Source organism: Fulmarus glacialis, unplaced genomic scaffold, assembly GCF_000690835.1.
Source record: "Fulmarus glacialis isolate BGI_N327 unplaced genomic scaffold, ASM69083v1 scaffold32651, whole genome shotgun sequence".
In the NCBI taxonomy this organism is placed as follows: Eukaryota; Metazoa; Chordata; class Aves; order Procellariiformes; family Procellariidae; genus Fulmarus; species Fulmarus glacialis.
The window spans coordinates 2626-2873 of record NW_009195292.1 but is presented as its reverse complement, the minus strand read 5'-3'; the positions used below and the strand labels follow the sequence as shown (position 1 = coordinate 2873).

At 60.1% G+C, this 248-nt stretch overlaps 1 protein-coding gene across 2 annotated transcripts in view; it reads left to right on the top strand.

Moving 5' to 3' along the window:
- The window catches only part of PFKFB3 (6-phosphofructo-2-kinase/fructose-2,6-biphosphatase 3), an 11082-nt gene that overhangs the window by 8545 nt on the left and 2289 nt on the right, over positions 1–248 (top strand). The window lies entirely within an intron of this gene.

Genomic DNA, 248 nt, shown 5'->3' with positions numbered 1-248 from the left:
AGACATACCCCCCTACCAGCTACTATGAAGAAAATTAACTATGTCCCAGCCAAAGCCAGCAGATTCCACCGGAGTGCTGTTCTGTAGGGTGGGAGGTGGCGGCGCTGGGCTGGGGATGCTGCAGGGAGGAGACCCCTCAGATGGAGGAAAACCCCCGTGAGGTCAGGTCTATCTGCCCCGTGCTCCATTGGGAGCTCGGAAGCCAAAGCAGGGGAACGCCAGCTCAGTGTTGGGGCTGGGCAGCCACC